The sequence below is a fragment of the Triturus cristatus genome, chromosome 8 (assembly GCF_964204655.1).
Source record: "Triturus cristatus chromosome 8, aTriCri1.1, whole genome shotgun sequence".
In the NCBI taxonomy this organism is placed as follows: Eukaryota; Metazoa; Chordata; class Amphibia; order Caudata; family Salamandridae; genus Triturus; species Triturus cristatus.
In genome coordinates, this window is record NC_140591.1 from 49,882,124 (window position 1) to 49,902,785 (window position 20,662).

The window sequence follows — 20,662 nt, forward strand, 5'->3', positions numbered from 1 at the left end:
TCCGAAGGGGGAGGAAGTAATACTCGCGATTTTTTCATATAACGTCTCCAAGGAGCAAGCAAAGGCTTTTGCAGAAGAGTGGGCTATGGTGCTTGCACCAGCACTGTACCGTACTCAGGTGGGCTGGGATAAAGATTCTACCCCGCATGAGATACCATTGCGGTCTATGCCACAGCCACAACCCCAGTATCCCCTCCGGCAGGAGGCTAAAGCTCACGTTTCTGAGATTCTAAATCAATTAGGGTATCCAGGAGTAATTGAGACGTGTGTCACCGATGAATAGCCCTCTTTTTACTGTAATCAAACCCGATGGGTCATACCGCATTGTATTGGACTACCGGCAATTGAACTGTCATTGTCGCACCTTTGCGGTTCAGAATACCAACAGTTCTGCTCTTGTAGACAGTCTTGTTCGTAAAAAATATAAAACCACGCTTGATATTTTCAACAGCTTTTTCAGTCACAATCTGTCCCCTACAAGCAGTCAATGGACCGCTTTTACCGCCGGCGGAAAACAAAAACAATTTAGGCGACTAGCTATGGGCTACAAAATCAGCCCGGGAGTTTTCGCTGCACGTGTTGTCTCTTTGTTAGACGGCATAGACCCAGATGCGTACTTGTACGTTGATGATAATTTATCTCACGGACGGCAAATTATGGGCGCATCTTTGTCGCAAGGACCGCATCATTGTTTTGTTTGCGGACTACGGTTATAAATTTAACTTTGCAAAATCACACATTGCAGAGTACACAATGTTGTTCTTGGGTTATGAGCTCAATAATGAAGGTAGAGGCTTGGCACCTCACTTCTTGGAGAAATGTGCACGTTTGTGACCTCCTACAACCCTGAAAAAACTACAGTATTTGCTGGGATTTTTAAACTTTGGTCGTACTTACATTCTCGAATATGCCCAGCGTATCAAGCCTTTGTATGCTTTGATACAACCAAACTTTTCAAAAGCCTGCCGGCTTCCGGAACATTCGACTATCCTGCAATCTTTGCAGTCCGATCTTCTTGAATCAAAATACTTGTTGACACGGGATAACCATACAAACCTGGTGATACGAATCGTGCCAGGCCATGTTGGTTTCACTTACTTGACATTTAATGAAGGTGACATAGTACCTATTGCTTACAAATCACAGTTGTACACTTTGGCAGAGCTGCGGTTTTCCACAGTTTAAAAAGTATTGACAGCTGTCCAGATGGCGATCCTGAAGGAGCGCGCACTGGCGCAGGGGAAACACATCTTAGTTGTGACACCATATCCTGCTCTTGAAGCAGTAACAAAAGCAAGTGTACCAAACTCAAAGGCTTTGCATCCACGTTGGATACAATGGGCTACTTCGTTGACCTCTCCGGATGTCACGTTTATCTTTGACTCCTCATCGCAAACTCAGGAGTTCTTACAGAATTAATTTGTTTTATCCTCATCCTCTATCAATGCGCCCACTTGAAGACTACAATTGTATCATTTACACTGACGGTTCGGCGCAACCGGCGATTAGGTCAAAGCATTTGTATTCTACGGCTTGCGCTATTGTGGCAGGTACCATAGTGAACAGAGAGTTCAGGTCCGGTGTTGTTCACACACAAGCACTAGGTGACTGTACCGCCCAATTAGCCGAGCTGCGTGCTCTGGTACTTGCTCTGGAGTTTGCGGATCCTAATGTAACTAATTGTAAGTAATTCTTACTACTGTGTCCAGTCTTACAATGACAATTTATTCTTTTGGTCTCAGAATGACTATCGTGATTCTAAAGGCATCGCAATTAAGCATAAGATGCTTTGGGTTCGAGTTGCAGATCTTACAGAGCGTCTTCCTCTCACACATGTGATTCATACTTTTGGCCACTAGCGCGTAGGAGTACACGTGGTAGGCAATAGTTTGGCTGATGAAGCAGCTAAATCAGCAGTAGCCACGTGTTCGGTTGCAGCAGTTACGAGATCCATGAATTAGATTGATAATGACATTTTGGCAGCAATAGCTGCTACTAAGAAGGGTGGTAAATACTCGCAGGGTTTCCCTCTAAAATACTCTTATCATTTAAGTCCTGATAACGTTCCTTATGTGAGAATTCATGACGTTGGTGACAGGTTAATGCCTAAAGCAGACCGCAGACTTTCCCTGATGACATCTGCACACGAAGGCATGGCTTCGGCCCATGCTGGCATGTCTGCGACTGTTTCTATCTTAAAGCAGCGTTACTGGTGGCGTGGTTTATATAAACAAACCCGTAATTATGTGCTTTCTTGTGACATTTGTCAGCAGATTAAACCTTCAGCGGTAACACGCCCACCACAAACACCGCTGTGTATTTCTAATAAACCTTCCGGATATGTTTATCTAGATCACTGCGGTCCATTTTCTTCAGATACTGCCTATAACTTTATCTTAGTTGCAGTTGATTCATGCACACGTTTTCTTTGGGTATGGCCATAACGCAGTGCTGACGCTCAAACTGTCATCAGTTGTACCCTCACTTTTTGCCCCGATTTGAACTGCTAGATGCTGTTTTTTTATTCCTTAAACACAATGTCTAATTGTAACCCAATTGGCAAAGATTTTAGCACCCTTGTAAGTCCCTCGTAAATGGTACCCAGGGCATAGGTACTAAAGAGGGTCCATATGGGCTGCGGCATTCTTAATACCCCACAAAGGGACCCCCACAAAAACTACATACAAACTGTCATTGCAGGATGTATTAAGGGTGCAAACCCTTCTGAAAACACGACCTTGCCCACTCCCTGTGGACAAGGCCAAAATACACTGCATGATCTGTATGCAAGCACCCCGTAACAGGTTTTAGGAATCCAAAGGCAGGGTGCTTTATATTACATGTGAGGACATATCTGCATGAGCAGATATGCCCCTGTGATGTCTAATTCTATTACTAGATATTGCAAGTGAACAGGGAAGTCAAATTAAGCAAAGTACAGGGCACTGGTCATTATGAGTTACCCAGCTACATAATGGCTTCACTGAAACCTATGGTGTTTGGTATCAAACACCTCATATTAATAAATCCACACTGATGCCAGTGATGGATTTATTATGACATGCACCCAGAGGGTCTCCCTTCAAGTGGAGGAGCCACTTCCCTGCAGTCGGCAGGCACCCACCACATTTGCCCGGGGCACTGATCTGGTGACCCTTGGCTCCACTGACGCAGCAGCCTAGGAAGAAGTCACGTGCTCTAGAAGGTCAAATCCATCTCCCTACTGAGTTTGGAGAGCTAGGACCTCCAGGAGCTTCACAGCACCAATACCTGGAGTACCGGAGCATTTTCTGCAACCAGGGGCTTGTTGTATCTCTAGTCCAGACACCACCACAGCAAAGACCGACCTATGCACCGAGAGATGATGGAACCGACAAAGCTGACCCCAACAGTGGCCTTGCTGTCTCTTTTTCTCCCCCTCTGCAGTTCTGACCCAAAATCGTGAGAGTCTACGATTCATGCGGACAGCTGACCAAAACCTTCTGCACCTGAGCTCCCCGGCCCAGGTCCACAAACACAAACTATGCCCCCTTGGTCCCAAGACTCTCACAAACTAAGCCTCCCATTGGGAGCTTTCGGACTTGTCCCCAAGTCCCCCTCTGCAGCCTGTTTCTTGGTGGCCCCCCCTCTTTGCCGACGGTGTAGCATGCAAGGCTGGCAACCCGTTCAGCACCTGAACACTCCAGGGCAGGTAAACACGAACTGCTGATGAATCTTTGGAGCTTGGCCCGTGTCACCTTACGTAATGAAAGGGACCCCTGGAATTCGATTACAAGTACGGGTATGCAGTATGGGTTTCATTCTCCATAGGAAAGCATTACTGTGTAAAAATACATTTGTGCTACAATTTCACTTACCTGTAAATATTAATATCTCAAAAAGTACTTACCCTATTACGATGTTCTTGGTGTTAAAATATATATACAAATATCTGTTATTTTTCTAAATTGGTCTTGAATTTCTTCTTATTTTGTCTTATTTATTGACTGTATGTTCAACAAATGCCTGACAGTACCCTCTGATAAGCCTAAACTGATTTCCCACTCTACCACAAAAGAGAGGATTTGGGATTATTAATTTAAGCCTTGTAAGCCAATAAGGGTCGTCTGGCCTTTCTACATAGTATACCTCGTTTTAGCATACTACATAAAAAGCTAGCTTTCCACACCAAGTGTGAGAATGGGTAAATATTGTTCACAACAAATGTTTTATAACGAGGACTTTGACCCCGCATACCATTACTCCGCATAGTGTACCTACCCCGCATACCATTACTCCGCATTTTTTTACAACGCGTGTGCATTTACCATGCATACCTTTACAACGAATTTCGTTGTAAAGGTATGTATGGTAAATGCACATGCCTTGTAAAAAAAAAAAAAAATTGGGGCGATCCACGTCGTGAGAAAACAGAGGCTCTTCCGTTTCATCACAACGTGCACCGCCCCGCAGAGGCACACGACGTGAAGCAGGAACCAGGAAGAGAGAGGACCCACAAGGAGAGAGAGGTAAGGGGGATTGGGCCTGGGGTGGGGGTTAATTTTTTAGGATTTGTGTAGTCTAGGGTAGTGTTTGTGTAGTGTAGGGTAAAGTTTTAGGGTTTAGAGTAGTGTTGTGGTGTTTGTGTAGTGTAGGGTAGTGTTTTAGAGTTTAGGGTAGTGTCGGGGGGTCATGCAGGGTAGTGTTTGAGTGTAGTGACCAGACTGGGGGTCGCGGGAGGGTCATGCTGGGGGTAGTGTTTTAGGGTTTAGGGTAGTGTTGTTTGAGGAGTGTAGGATAGTGTTTTAGGGTTTAGGGTAGTGTTGGGGGGTGGTGCAGGGTAGTGTTTGAGTGTAGGGACCGGACTGGGGGTCGGGGGAGGGTCATGCTGGGCATAGTGTTTTAGGGTTTAGGGTAGTGTTGTGGTGTTTGTGTAGTGTAGGGTAGTGTTTTGGGGTCTAGGGTAGTGCTGCGGGGTCGTGCAGGGTAGTGTTTGAATGTAGGATCCGGACTGGGGGCCAGGGGAGGATTATTCTGGGGGTAGTGTTTTAGGGTTTAGGGTAGTGTTGTGGTGTGGTGTGTGTGTAGTGCAGAGTAGTGGTTTAGGGTAGTGTCGGGAGTCGTGCTGGGTAGTGTAAATGTAGGGAGAGGACGGTGTCGGGAGAGGGTCATGTTAGGGTACTACATTAGGGTGTAGGGTGGGGCAGGGTACTCTCACTTACCTTTAAAACTTTTACTATGAGTATACCTTTACCACGCATGCCTTTGCGTTGTAATGGCATGTGTGGTAAAGGTATAGTAGTGGTAAAAGTTGTCATAACTTGCGATGTCACTGAATTTGCATTGTAAAAATGTTGTGGTGATGGTATGCGGAGCGTTTGTTAGCTGGGTAACATCATATATTCGTGAGAAAGTGACTTTTCTGTATGGTAAGCCTCCCACTTTTTGCCTGGTTTTGATGTTTTTTCAAATGTAGTGCACAGGGTCCCTGCCAACCAGGTGCCCTGTGCCAGTGCTCCTTTCCTAAAACAAACTCCCAATTGGTACATCTGCACCCTGTAAGACCCTAGTAAATGGTACCCTGGGTACCTAGGGCCTGAGAGCTGAACAGGGTCCTTTGGGTCCCCCCTCCCTGGGGCCATGCCACTGCATCCTACATGCCCTGTGAGGGAGAAAACAACAAAGTCGACATGGCACCCTGTCTGGGTGCCATGCCAGATAGCACTGCCTGGCTGCATAGGTAAGTCACCCCTCTAGTAGGCCTCACAGCCCTAAGCAGGATGCACTATACTACAGGTTAAGGCATATCTGCATGAGCAGACATGCCCCTACAATATTGGGCACCATTTCCTAATATTGTAAGTGCCAGGAAAGTCACAGAGAGTACATGGGCTGGAAACTCGACAACTGGAGTTCCACAGCATCATGATGGCTGCACTGACTACAGGAGTGTTTCTTTTTTACCAAACCGACACTGAGGGATTTATTGTACCATGTACCTCAGATGAGACCCCTGAATCCCTACCAACCCCTGTGTGGTCTCTGACCGGCTGTAGGCAGCCAGCCACCACCAGACATGTTTTTGGACCCCTGGATAGATAGCCCCTGCTCTCTGGGACCAGAAAAAATGCACATCATGGGCAGAGGTGTCATGCCTCCTGCCCCAGGATGGGCCAGTGCTCAAAGAAGGAAAGCTTCAAAGGCCTGCCTCCTTTGTAATGCTACCCCCAGCCTCTGTTGCTAGCAGCAGATGGCAGCCCCTGGTTTACACCTCCACTTTGTGTGGGAAAATTAAAAAAGATAGGAGGTGTACCCACCTCTGCCAGGTGGAAGGAAGCGAGGTGAAGCACACTTTTCAGTCCCCGCCATCTTGAGTATGGGGGAAACATCCAATCAGGGCTAGGTCTATGCCCACTCCCACAGGAGGGTGGCATAATGAAGGGTGTAGTCACGCATAGTGATTTGCCCATTGGCCCTACCTGCTATTCCCCTAAAACCCTCCTACATTTAGTGTTTAGATAGCTCCCCCAGACCTGAACCCAGATCTGCTACGACCTAAGAAGAAAGAAGACACCCTACAGCAGAAGCCAGAAGATGGGAACTGCATTGGCCACAGCTCTACCGGCCTGTCTCCAGCTTCGATGACCCTGCAACCTGTCTGCAACAACGACCTCCAAAGCCCCTGAGAGAACTGTTGCCTTCAATAAAGACTCCAATCTCCCGAGGGCAGCAGACCTGTCCAGAGGAAACCGGCTCCAAAGACTCCGGATGCAGGCGGATCTGCGTCTCCTGCCCACTCTGCACCCAACTCCCACGGCCCAAGTCTGAGTGGCTCACCTGTGCAGTGAAGTCTCCCCGGCGAACCTGACCTCGTGTCCGGCGTTGGCTGACACTCCTGCCCTCCACGATGGCACCTACAGGGTAATTTCCCAGTGATCCTGGACTCCACAATGATGCCTGCAGCCTGAATCTGAAGGCTCCCCCTGACCGCGACCTGCTCCGGTAAGAAGACTCCGAGATCAAAAGGTACCCCTGCACCCAAAGCCCCTGGGCCTTGGTGAGCTGAACTGATGGTGCCCCCTCGACCCCCTACATCCCACCTTACCTCTGCTGTCGGTGGTCTTCCTCCTGCAATCTTCGGTGCCATGTCTACAGCCTCTTTGCCGTCAAGAAAATCCTCATTGAAAAGCATTGGACGCCCAACGTCGAATTTGCACCCTGCACCTGCTGCCCCGGAGCCTCTGGTGGTGTATGTTTGGTGCTGCTTTGTTGCCGCCCCTGTGCTTGTGCTACCACCCAAAGATTGGCCCCTGCAATCGATTTACTCCCCTGCAAGCAGTGTGGTTGCTGGCACCCCCTATCTCTTTTGGAAAGCATTGGATCGAACTCCAATTTTGCCCCCCACTATTGGCCTCCCCTGTGCCGCTGGTGGTGCAGTTGTGGTACCTACCTGACCCCTGGCCCTTGCTGACTTTTGGCTCCAAAGACTGAAATTATAAGTTCAATACTTACCTGTTTAACCGCAATATTGTTTCCCCCATAGGATAACAATGGACAGTTTGAAAAAGTTTTGAAGTGTTGATTTTTTTAAAGTGAAATGTATGTTTAATCAAAAACGTACTTACCTGATTACAAAGACCTGGGTCTTAAAATAAAGCACAATGTATAATTTTATAAAATTGGTCTAGATATCCCTCTTGAGTCGTGTGTTCACTATTGATCATGTGTGTGCAATAATGTCTTACACTCCTCTGTGTTAGGCCTAAGGCTGCTCGACTACACTACCACTAATAGAGCAATTTGGGTTTTGCATTGAGCCCTGTGCACTTTTGGGGAACCTCTGGACTCTGTGCACGGTATTACCACCTAGTGGCAAATATCGTATACAGAGCCAGCCTTTTGGCTTCAAGTGTCCATGCTAGGCCACAAACACATAGGACTGTTCCCTGAGATAAAGCGGGTGCCCCATTGGTGTTGACGCGTAGCCCTCCGACAGATCAGGTGGGACTGTAGACCTGCGCAGGAGACCACCCTTATGGCACGGCACCAGACTTCTACAAATGGCCTGACTGGAGGGTTTTGGCCGGTCGAACCTTATTGGCATCTCCAAGCTGGGGAGGTATGGAATGGTTCACAGATTAAATCCTTAATGGAGCTATAGACAGACTTCACAAGGCTCAATTCTATAAATATCTACAATTATGCCCTGATGACCGTACCATATTGACCAGCTTGCTGGACCACAATTCCCTGGAACCCAAAGTCACTCTTGGCCCATTGGGCTGGGGAGCCATTTCAAGCTTATACGATCCCTAATAGCCAATGCCCTAGTCCAAATTACAGTCCTAAGAGAGCGATGGGAGGGTTGGGTGGGCCCCTTGGATGAGAGCGACTGCCAAGATGCGAAGAAGGCCCGGGAGAATTGTTCATCTTGTTCCACCGAAGCCTAATCATACTGAAATATCTCCACTTGGCTTACCTTACCTCTCGACGTCTTGAGAGAATGGGGAAGCTTGCCAGGCATAAGTGCCCCAGATGTGCCAGCGGCTGCAGCTTCTTCCACATGGTCTGGGACTGTCTGAAAATTATCAATTTTTGTGCTAAGATTTTCACCACGCTTTTCAGGATAATAGCTCACCCGCATAGCTTTGCTGGATATTTTAGATGATGTGTGTAGCATGCATGGGGGAGAATACACTTGTGGATATTGGTATTATAATGGCCAAAAGAGACATTGTGAGAACTGGAAATCAGCCCAGGCCTCCTCCCTGGCTGAATGGAGGGCAGCGATAGACTGGTGCGCTGAACTAGAGGAGCCGATATATACTGCTCAGGGATTTCCACCCAAACACGGAAAGATCTGATGGAGATCTTACTATATTATACTTGTGTCTTGAGTGTTGTGCCAGAACTCTCTTTTTATAACTGACCTAGTGTCCTTTTCTGACGAAAATCGCAGTATGTGCTTGACGTCTATTTCTCCCTTTTGTGATGTTCTTTGTAATAAATTTTAAAAAGCATGGACGAAATGAAAGGCAAGGCGTAGCCACTTTGATCCATCTGTGAAACCCATCAGTAGAATCTACTGGATTTTTAGCCAGAGAGGAAATGTCATATGCTGCTCACACTAGCTGGTTAAGGGCCTTCAAACGCAAATCAAAGTGGCTTGGGGGCTGCTGCAACAGGGGAGAAAGAGTTGGAAGCTTGTCGTAGTGTGAGGGACTGACGTTCCCTGGACCAAAGGCTGGTCTCTGTTCATGAACCCAGGACGCGCTTCCATTAGCCGCTTCGGTCGCCCCTGCCTCTGTTACAGGAAATCTCAGTCCCTCACATTGAGACATGACCGGGTTTCTGTGGAATTTCTCATGGTTGGACTCTGGAATAATACAATGAGTCGTTACAAATACCTTGATGTGGCAATACGTTTTCCAGATGACTTCCTTGATGAGACCGTGCAAGTAGCTCCAGGGTTGAAACATCGGCATTGGGATCCTCCTGGACCGAGTCGTTACACTGTTGATATATGGAACCGTGAGTTTGTACAGAGGCCAGAGACTGTCACTTGCAGCTGCTTTTTTAAATTGTACATAATCACGTTACGCACTTCTCTTTCACTGCCACGGCACTTTGTGACCTTAAATGACAACTGCATGTTCTGTACCTAGTTGATGTTTAAAATGTATTTAAATGATTCGTGTTGCATAATGAAGACCCAGACATTGTATTAATTACAGTCATGAAACAGATTGATTAATTCAGCGTACCGCCGATTGAAGTAGGATGGTTGCCATTATTTGAGAAATAGATGCACAGGACCATGGTAATTATTACTATAGATCTATAAAAGAGCATGTCTTTGAACGGTGCCTGGATGTCCTCTGAAGATTCAGTTGCTCGCATCCAGGCGTTCCTTCTTAGTGCTGGTAGCCCGGCCTATACAATCAGTGATGTCCAGCTCTCAAGATATATTTTGTTGCATCCAGTCATCTCGAATCATTTTTGGAGGTGAAGATATAATGTTTTCCAAGACAGCTGGCAAGATCTCGATGGCCGTGTCCCATAAGACACGAGTGCGCCTTCCAAGAGGACACATCGCATTCAAGGAGCATAGGATTAGTTTAGTGAGGGAAACATTTTCATGACAAAGGCATCAATATCATTTGTCTCCCCATCCATGGGGTTCAACGCAAACTCCATCAGATTGACCTTACTAGGCCTGGGCAATAAAACCTTTGGGTGTTGGATGTGTCATTAAGTCAGGGTCAACTGGGTCAGGTCTGTGTCGTCTGGTCACAGGTTGGCCGACTGGAGGAGCTGAGCAGGACTTTATCCATGTGGCTGCAATGGTGTCTTCAAGAACCTTGTTAAATGGCAGGAAAGGCTTGCACAAAGGTGGACCTTCAGTCACCATATTGCCTTTCGCACCTGCAAACCTAGCACCTATGCCGCTCTTCGCACGACAAATGAGGCGCTTTCTTCCTTTGATGAACAAGGTGGAGAGTTCAGCTTTGTCTCTGGGGCAGTGTCCAAGTCCCTGGCATTTTGTAGGCGTAGGGCAGAGTCCTTCATCAGTGTACTGAGGGTGGCAGATTGTCCATCTACTTACTCCTATCAGTGTATTGGGGACCATGTTAGAACAGGTTCTCCAGCCTCTGATAATACTAGTGCTATGGACGGCTTTTAATCTGGCCGTGCCCTAGTGTGCTCATAGCGGGACATAGGCCTGGTGAGGGCTGACATTGACCTTGGCCTGAGAATGAAGTTGTGGTGGGTATGGTACGGCAACAGCTGAGTAATAAGTGGCCCCAGCTCAGAAGAGACTGGCTTGGACCTTGGAGCCAGTAGGGACGTGTGGACATGTGTTGGTACAAGATGGGAAATGGGACCCAAGTAGGCAGTCAGCACTGAGGGAGCATAACTAGGCCCCCAGCAGCTGTGTGGGGCCCAAAGGTCTACCGCATTGCAACAATGGCCAAGTACATTTGGGTGCATCTGGACCAGTTCAAGGTCAGAAAACACTGTAAGTGAATCATTCGCGTACTGCCCTCTCAACTTCTCACCTGATTTCGAGTAGTGGCATGAAGTAAATCCTGCTCATGGCATGTTTTCGACTTACCCGAGAACTTTAAGCAAAAGCAAGTCTTTGCACTAGATTGGCCTCATAATTGAAAGTGGGAGCAGCCCCATGACTTGGAACTGGACCATCGCCAGTTTTTCAAAGGCGACCTCTACTTTTGCTGTGCGATGTACATCTTTGCTTCTCACTCTTTGATAGCGTTCGGGTGCATCAAGGCACACTTAGGTGCCAATTACGATCCTGTAAAAACCGGGTACGAACCGTCGGACGGAGCATATTCTCCGTCCGACGCGTACCCGGTCGTAAAAAAATACAAACATGGAATTACGATTCGCACGGGAACACCATTTCCGTACGAATCGTAAAAAACCCCGACCGAACAAAATAAACCTACAAATGCGATCCGGGAAAGCGCCGACCTGACGTCGGGACGCTCGCAGCCTGCCATTCACGAACCAGGAATTACGATTCGCACCGACGTCATCCCGCACGGTGAATATTTTCCGGCTGCCAAAAACTGCCGGGAAATCAGGACGACGCGAACAAGGACCACCAGTACGCGACGGACAGACAGGACGACGCGAACAAGGAGGACCAGTACGCGACGGACACACAGGCGAACAAGGAGGACCAGTACGCGACGGACACACAGGACGACGCGAACAAGGAGGACCAGTACGCGATGGACACACAGGACGACGCGAACAAGGAGGACCCGTACGCGACGGACAGACATGGACCCGAACCTACGTGTCATCCCGGCCCTCATAGCAGTCGACCTCCTCTACAGGTTCCGACGCAGACGCCGCAGAAGGTCAGAACAACTAAGGGAGGGGGGAAAGTGGGGTGGAGTGGGGGTGGCAGGACCAGGGCAGGCCACAAACCCCCCACCAAAGTCACACAGCACACATGCCCTGGACATACTTGACTCCCAGGCCCTGGTCACTACGAGGGGGTGGGGGCGTGTCCAGCTAAGCCAGCGACCGCCACAACGGAAGTCCGTCACGACGCGAACCAGCAACACAACCAGACATGTACGTCCCGTACCCACGCCTGAAGAGCGTGGGTACGAGTCGTACCACGCCCACACCCACGTCACCCCAACAATGGCGGGATGGCTCATACCAACGTGGCAAAGGCCTGGGTACGGGCCGCACAAGCATCACATAGCGTGGGGACGGACATGTACGGACCGTACCCCCACCCCGTATGCATGGAGCGTACCCCCACTACAACAGTGTAAGTACGACCCGTACCCACACCCGCGTACGTATGGAGCATACCCCCACCCCAACAGTGTAAGTACGACCCGTACCCACACCCGCGTACGTATGGAGCGTACCCCCACCCCAACAGTGTAAGTATGACCCGTACCCACACACGCGAACGTATGGGGCATACCCCCACCCCAACAGTGTAAGTACGACCCGTACCCTCACCTCGAATGCATGGAGCGTACCCCCACCCCAACAGTGTAAGTACGACCCGTACCCACACCCGCGTACGTATGGGGCGTACCCCCACCCCAACAGTGTAAGTACGACCCCTACCCTCACCTCGAATGCATGGAGCGTACCCCCACCCCAACAGTGTAAGTACGACCCGTACCCACACCCACGTACGTATGGGGCGTACCCCCACCCCAACAGTGTAAGTACGACCCCTACCCTCACCTCGAATGCATGGAGCGTACCCCCACCCCAACAGTGTAAGTACGACCCGTACCCACACCCGTGTACGTATGGGGCGTACCCCCACCCCAACAGTGTAAGTACGACCCCTACCCTCACCTCGAATGCATGGAGCGTACCCCCACCCCAACAGTGTAAGTACCACACGTACCCACACCCGCGTACGTATGGGGCGTACCACCACCCCAACAGTGTAAGTACGACCCCTACCCTCACCTCGAATGCATGGAGCGTACCCACATCCGTTCATGTCATGAGCGTACATATTGTGAAATTGGAGAGGTGGGTGCAGAGTCCTCCCAACATTGCCCTGAGACAGGAGGGGTGGGGGCCTATCACTCCCAGCAGTGCCCTGAGACAGGAGGGGTGGGTGCAGAGTCCTCCCAGCAGTGCCCTGACACAGGAGGGGTGGGTGCAGAGTCCTCCCAGCAGTGCCCTGAGACAGGAGGGGTGGGTGCAGAGTCCTCCCAGCAGTGCCCAGACATAGGAGGGGCGGGTGCAGAGTCCTCCCAGCAGTGCCCTGAGACAGGAGGGGTGGGTGCCTAACACTCCCAGCAGTGCCCAGACACAGGAGGGGTGTGTGCAGAGTCCTCCCAGCAGTGCCCTGAGATAGGAGGGGTGGGTGCAGAGTCCTCCCAGCAGTGCCCAGACACAGGAGGGGTGTGTGCAGAGTCCTCCCAGCAGTGCCCAGACACAGGAGGGGTGTGTGCAGAGTCCTCCCAGCAGTGCCCAGACACAGGAGGGGTGGGTGCCTAACACTCCCAGCAGTGCCCAGACACAGGAGGGGCGGGTGCAGAGTCCTCCCAGCAGTGCCCTGAGACAGGAGGGGTGGGTGCAGAGTCCTCCCAGCAGTGCCCAGACACAGGAGGGGTGGGTGCAGAGTCCTCCCAGCAGTGCCCTGAGACAGGAGGGGTGTGTGCAGAGACGTCCCAGCAGTGCCCTGAGACAGGAGGGGTGGGTGCAGAGTCCTCCCAGAAGTGCCCAGACACAGGAGGGGTGTGTGCAGAGTCCTCCCAGCAGTGCCCAGACACAGGAGGGGTGTGTGCAGAGTCCTCCCAGCAGTGCCCAGACATAGGAGGGGTGGGTGCAGAGTCCTCCCAGCAGTGCCCAGACACAGGAGGGGTGGGTGCCTAACACTCCCAGAGGTGCCCAGACACAGGAGGGGTGTGTGCAGAGTCCTCCCTGCAGTGCCCTGAGACAGGAGGGGTGGGGGCCTATCACTCCCAGCAGTGCCCTGAGACAGGAGGGGTGGGTGCAGAGTCCTCCCAGCAGTGCCCATACACAGGAGGGGTGTGTGCAGAGTCCTCCCAGCAGTGCCCTGAGACAGGAGGGGTGGGTGCAGAGTCCTCCCAGCAGTGCCCAAACACAGGAGGGGTGTGTGCAGAGTCCTCCCAGCAGTGCCCAGACATAGGAGGGGTGGGTGCAGAGTCCTCCCAGCAGTGCCCTGAGACAGGAGGGGTGTGTGCAGAGACCTCCCAGCAGTGCCCTGAGACAGGAGGGGTGGGTGCAGAGTCCTCCCAGCAGTGTCCTGTGACAGGAGGGGTGGGTGCAGAGTCCTCCCAGCAGTGCCCAGACACAGGAGGGGTGTGTGCAGAGTCCTCCCAGCAGTGCCCAGACATAGGAGGGGTGGGTGCAGAGTCCTCCCAGCAGTGCCCAGACAGAGGAGGGGTGGGTGCAGAGTCCTCTCAGCAGTGCCCTGAGACAGGAGGGGTGTGTGCAGAGACCTCCCAGCAGTGCCCTGAGACAGGAGGGGTGGGTGCAGAGTCCTCCCAGCAGTGCCGTGAGACAGGAGGGGTGGGGGCCTATCACTCCCAGCAGTGCCCATGGAACGCAAAGGGTGGAGTAGTCACATATACCATGCCCACAAATGTCAGTCAGTTGCACAAAGACCCTGCAGTACATGTACCACATGTGTGCGAGGATGGAAGTATACGCATGCATAGGGCCAAAAAGAAAACATTTACACATGAAGTCATGTCAATAGTCCACATACACAAGTACAATGACTACCAAGGATGCCACGAATGATGCAGCTGGAGAATGGCTCAGCATGCATGTGCAAAGGTGAAGGAGTCCGTCACACACCCAGCTAATGTACTCACAGCTCTGCACTAAATATTGGGAACACCCTGCAGGGAAGAAGTCAGGGTACACAGAGGAAGGAAAACACCTTGGGACAATTGCAACATGCAGCAACTGCTTACATAAATAGAGAAAGGTAGCTAACACCATGTGAGGCACACTGATCCCAGGGTCCCCCCTATGAGCAGCACACCACTACATTTCCCACACACCCAACACATGACCAACACCCACAACCATGTAGCAGCCCCACCAACAGCAATGCCAGCAATGCAGGAGTGTTCCAAGGCCAAAAAATAAATAGCTTTATTCAGCATGAGCAAAAAACTAGTATGACGTAAGTCCCATAATAACAAAGGCCATAGGGCAGTCCAGGTGTCCGAGCTGGATGGGGGACACAGTGGGATGCGTGTCCCCTAGCTTGCCTGCACAGTTACGAGTCGTCGTCTTCCACAGGGGTGAGGGCATCATGTGGGGGGGGAAGGAACAGGCACCGCAGGGACAGGAGGGCAAAGGGTAGGCGAATTGGGTGCAGGGATGGAGGACTCCACCACAGGGGGTGGGGCAGGGCCAAAGGTGGATTCTAGGATCTCACTGCACACCTTGGCAACGTCCTCCAGGGACTCCCCTGCACCCGAAGGAACCACAGGCCCCAAGGAGGGGGGGGTCAGAGGGATGGGTCGCAGCGCCACTAGGGGAGGATGTGGACAGGGGGGGGGACTCAAGCACCCTGACCGAGGACTTCCTTGACCGCTTGCGTGGTGGCGTCACTGTGGGGCTCAGGGACAGAGCGGCCATGAACGAGTCTTTGGGGGAGATGTGGCCAGGAGAGCTGAGGGGAGGGGATTTGGAGGGAGTGGATTGGGTGGAATGCGGACTCCCACTCTGGCTGCGTGTCACACGTTTGCCCCCCGACCCAGTGGGTGTGCCTACTGCACCCTGTGTGTGCGTGTCAGGAGGTGTGCGGCGGACCTTCCCTGCTGGTGTGGTGCCTGTGTCTGTTGTGGTGGGTGCATGCTTACGTCTGGGTGTATGTGGGACAGGCATGGGAGTGGGAATTGTGGAAGGAGCAAGGGTAGGGGGTGGGACGTAGCGCTGCAGGAGACCCACTGCTGCAGTCAGTGTGGAGTCTATGGACCTCAGCAAGTTGCGTTGGTCAGCCTGCGATGAATGAATGCCCTCCAAGTATGCCTCCATGTTGTTGAGGACCTGGCTGTGGCCATGGAGGACATTAAGGATCGCAGTCTGACCAATCTGCAACTGCCGCTGGATGTCCACAGACTCAGCATTGGCGGCAGCAGTGGAGACAGGGGCAGGGGGTGCGGTGCCTGGCAGGAAGGAGACATGTGGGGACCGGGCACGCTAGGAAGGGACACGAGCACGTGGGAGGCGGCTGATGCCAATGGAGGGGGCGGTGCCAGATGTAGGGCTGCTGTCAGATGGTGGTGCAGCCACCGCCCACTCGGAGTGATCCTCCTCGGACCCGTCGGCTTCATACTCTGTTGTGCCAGTCGACAGGTCCCCGGGTTCACTCTCCACCGCCTCAGTCCCACTCGAAGTGCCAGCCCCGATGTCACCGCTGGCACTGGCGCTGCGTCCCTCCGCGCTGTCTGTGTCCATGTCTCCCTCCGTGTCCCCCGACGATGCTGTGGGCAGGGTGAAGAGACAGAAAGTAATCATACACCTGTATACATATGTCACATGAGTCAAATCTACGTAGGTTACAGTGCATACCCTGATACAAAGGAAGAGTTACATCTACAAAACAAGGTACATATGTAGGGCATGAAAGACACAGTTCTTCGACCCACCATGCCATGGAATAACTATGGAGAGCATGACACACTAGCAAATGAGATGATATGGAATTTTGACTGAGGAGCAAGGCCCTGGGGACAATCCAGCACTGCATCAGCACCACACAGCGTGGCAGCAAATAGGGATGAGCAGGGACCATAGGCAGGAACAAGAGGCACATGCAGCATAGGTAATACTGATAACATGCCCACCCTGACTGGCACACTGCACCTTGAGTGTATGTCCAGGCAAACATCACACACTGGCCAGTCCTAGCAAGGAGATATCAGGTCTTGACATGTCGGACATGCCCGCACCACCCACCCCCTACATGAGACAAATCTATGGAGACACATGAAGCACGTACATCCCTTAGTCTGGGTGAAATACACATGGGATGCAACAAATCAAGGTTGCACACCAAATACCCAAGGTGCGCCTGTCCAAAGAATCATGTACAAATGGGCATCATGAGATGATTGCTACAAGACACACAGGCAATGGCCACCGTGAGTATGTACTTGGAAAATCAGGTCAGGCTGTACAGTGGACACTTGTAATACATCGCACGTCAATATACATGGTGCCAGGGGACAATGGCACAGAGCACAACCTATGCTGTAGACACAGAGATTGTCGACATATTCGGATTACACACATGATACCTATGAAAAAATGCCCCTGGGGACAGTAGTGGCCACACAACTCCATGCTCCTGAATGGGAATGACTGCAACACACGCTAACATCCCTGCACTATGCGTAACGCACACTCATGCACATCATGTCACAGGCCACCACATAGGACATGCATACTGTAAGGCCTCACACTTGAGAGACTAACTCCCATGTCTGGACTCAGCATTAGTGCCAACTGACATGGAACCCACAAGTCCAGAACTGTACAGGGCACAGGTAAGGTCCCAAATCCTGTTACACACCACCCCCACACATTATGCTGCAGGCATTGTACACTTGTAGAAGGTGTCAGGCTACATGACCTTGTGATGGAGCGACTACACACAGACCAGGGAACACATTGCAAGGAGGGGAAGGGAGGCAGAAGAGCACAGCAAGTCTGTGGGGGATAGGATCAGCACAGCACCATAAACCCTGGAAGTGTATCCATGGAACATTGCACTTACAAATGCTGGTGAAACACAACAAACACACACATGTACCTACCCCCTTCCGGCTGCTGCATGTCCTGTAGACGCCTGTCCAAGTCAGGAAAGACCACCGCCAGCACACGTTTCTGGATGTGGGAGAGACGGCGGCGTCCGCGGTTCTTGTGGCTCTCAGGTGAGTCCCCCAGCAGGACCCGTGCGATCTTCCGCGTCCAGCACCGGATATCCTGCCAGCGTTTCCTCACCTGGGACATGCGCCGCCTCCGACCTTCCGCACTCCTCACGGCGCTGACGGCGTCCAGCCATATCTGCTCCTTGGCAGAGGCGTCTACCTGTGAGGATGGACAAGTGACACTACATCAATACACCTGGCACATGTCACAGGGACACAGATTAGAACACATTCGCTGTTCACAACAAGGCCTAGTATGCATCCAACGCATTGCACCTTTGTCATAGGGACATGATCCTCTGGGGAAGGGCAAAAGCAGTACGTGCCATTGAAAGGACACAGGTGGAATGAGGGCAACGACACAATCAAAGATCCAGCCTCACACTGTGCATCACACCCACCCCTCCTGTCTCAGGGCACTGCTGGGAGTGATAGGCCCCCACCCCTCCTGTCTCTGGGCACTGCTGGGAGGAGTCTGCACCCACCCCTCCTGTCTCAGGGCACTGCTGGGAGGACTCGGCACACACCCCTCCTGTCTCTGGGCACTGCTGGGAGGACTCTGCACCCACCCCTCCTGTCTCAGGGCACTGCTGGGAGGACTCTGCACCCACCCCTCCTGTCTCAGGGCACTGCTGGGAGGACTCTGCACACACCCCTCCTGTCTCAGGGCACTGCTGGGAGACATCAGGCATTCCCCCCAGTTGTGACCCACCCTACAGTACATAGCATGTGTGTCACACCTGGACACAATTGCAGAAGTCACAGTCACAAAAAAGGGACACAGTCTGTGGCAGTGGACACTGCACTCACCTGATAACCTGGTCGCCCATACAGCATGCGGTACCGTGGGAGGATCACATCCACCAAAGCCATGTTCTCCTCCAGGTTGAATGGCTGTGACCTCTCCACAGCCCTTGACATGGTTCCAGGGAATCAGTAGCAGCAGCTGGGTCGTGGAATACAGAGATGTGCAGGCAAGTGCACCCTCATGGGACCTGGCTGCCTTATATCTGCCTTGCTGGCCCATCTCATGCACAGGAGTACAGAGTGATTGGTCACTCACATTTGCATCCTATGTTTCCTCCAATCCCTTCAAACCTAGCAGTCTGTGGGTTCTCTATCGGTTTCATTCTCCTGCATGATGTCAGCCCCACAAACACATTGCAACAAAGTAGAAGAATTCCAACTGACTTCTGCTGTGCACCTTCCAGAACAATTTTGAAATTTGAACTTGGTCTCCATGACAACCAGCATGCATGTATGCCTTAATACTTGTCCCCTATGTAATTTTCTGCGTCACACACAGGTACGGTGCGTTTCGGGGCCCTAGGGCACCCCAAATGCATTGCAACGGCCCCTACACGCGTGCCTACGTTCACTATCATATGGGTGTCCTCATGTATACGTACTCGTAGTGATAGTGAGCGTACATGCGAGTGTACGCTCACTATCACTATGGGTGTCCTCGCGTATGCGTACTCGTAGTGGTACGGGCCGTACACACGCATCTACGCTCACTATCAGTATGGGTCTGCTCGCGTATGCGTACTCGTAGTGATAGTGAGCGTAGATGCGTGTGTACGGCCCGTACCACAACGAGTACGCATACGCGAGGACACCCATAGTGATAGTGAGCGTAGATGCGTGTGTACGGCCCGTACCACAACGAGTACGCATACGCGAGGACACCCATAGTGATAGTGAGCGTACATGCGTGTGTACGGCCCGTACCACAACGAGTACGCATACGCGAGGACACCCATAGTGATAGTGAGCGTACATGCGTGTGTACGGCCCGTACCACTACGAGTACGCATACGCGAGGACACCCATAGTGATAGTGAGGGTAAATGCGTGCGTACGGCCCTATCACTATGGGTGTCCTCGCGTATGCGTACTCGTAGTGGTACGGGCCGTACAAATGCCTGTAAGCTCGCCATCACGATGGGTACACATACGGCAGCACTCCCATAGTGATTTGGGAATGTACACAGGCCCTCTTAGCAGCAGTACGGCGGTTTTTACACATCACAGTGGTGATAGGCGGCACACAGGTAGGAATAGGGCGGACATACCTGTCCATGGATGGGCATACTTGTCCATGGATGGACATCAAGCCATCGTCTGTGCATTACTACATGTGTGGGGCACAGGTGTGACAGGCTGTGATGTGGAACCTTACTCCTGAGTGGAGAAGGCACCAGATGTATGATGAGATGTGTACAGGTGTACTGTGTGACGGTGCAATGTGTGCCAGGCATGCCCTTGACTCCTTTGACATGTGTGCATGTCGTACTGCACCCTTGGGGTGAGCGTCACTGGCATGGCACGGACACCAACACACGGAAGTGTCCCCTGATGCCCGGTACAGGGGTTACCACACCTGCCTTGTCACTACCCACGGTGCACAATGTGACTATGTCATGTATGTGTGGGGGCTTCCCATCAGGTTGATGTTGGAGCACCCTCAAAAGCTGCAGCTGTTGCAGCAACCAACATGTGTCTGTGTGTAGATTGACATTGCACACTGTTCCGCACACCATGCCACATGTGGTATCGGATGTGAGGTGCACATGTATGCATGGGACACGGAGTAGTGTGACAAGGACATGTCTGCATCCTCACAATGATTGTGTGGTGAGTCATGACATGTGCACCTTCATGGCAAGGTGTGTGGGCTGTCCTAGTGTAATGTCATGTGACCTGTGGCTCTAGTGTTCCGCTACCAGTCTCTGCAA